The following is a 773-nucleotide window of genomic DNA, read 5'->3' as shown; positions in this document are numbered from 1 at the left end:
AGTCTTCCTCTCTTGTGCTGTCCCTCTACCCTCTGTGCATATTGACGGACTTCAAGGATTGGTCCCTCCTGGCCACATGGCCAAATTATGTGAGAAGGAGCTTCAAAATCCTAGCATCCAAGGAGAAACTTGGTTTTATCCTCTCCAAGAAAGATCTATTTGTTTTCTTGGTAGTCCATGGTATGTTCAAGACATTTCTCCAGACCACAACTTGGAAGACCCCTTAGGAAAAAAGATGGGCAACCAACTCCACTGTGATTTATTGTCTCTGAAAATCCTTTGAATTATTAATCATGAGTTGATTTCCAACTCAACAATCCACAACAAAAATTGTAATGTGGATGTTGTCAATGTTAGTATGGAAAGGCTAGAAGTAAAATTTCTCTGATTGAAGCAATTTGCACGTATAAGTTCATCCTGGAGAGGGTGAGGCCAGGCTGTTCCTTGGAGGCAAGAATTCTGAAGCTCCGTCTGACATACTTTGGACATGTTGCAAAGCAGGATCAGTCCTTAGAGAAGGACTTCTTGGGAGGGTGGAGAGACAGCGCAGGAAAGGAAGACCCTCAGTGAGATGGAGTGATTCATTACTGAGGTAATGGAGATAGGTGTGCCAGAAAAATAAGATTGGCAAGGGATAGAGCAGGGTTTAGGGCTGTTGTACATAGTATCACTATGAGACGCAGGCAACTCGACAGCACATAATAACAACAACAATGCTGTCTTGTGAGCCATTTATTATTGTTATGTTAGAATGACAATACTAATTAGCAGTA

The sequence above is a fragment of the Elephantulus edwardii genome, unplaced genomic scaffold, assembly GCF_000299155.1.
Source record: "Elephantulus edwardii isolate Elephantulus edwardi_28Jun2011 unplaced genomic scaffold, EleEdw1.0 scaffold00105, whole genome shotgun sequence".
NCBI lineage: Eukaryota > Metazoa > Chordata > Mammalia > Macroscelidea > Macroscelididae > Elephantulus > Elephantulus edwardii.
Note: the sequence above shows the minus strand (reverse complement) of the source record.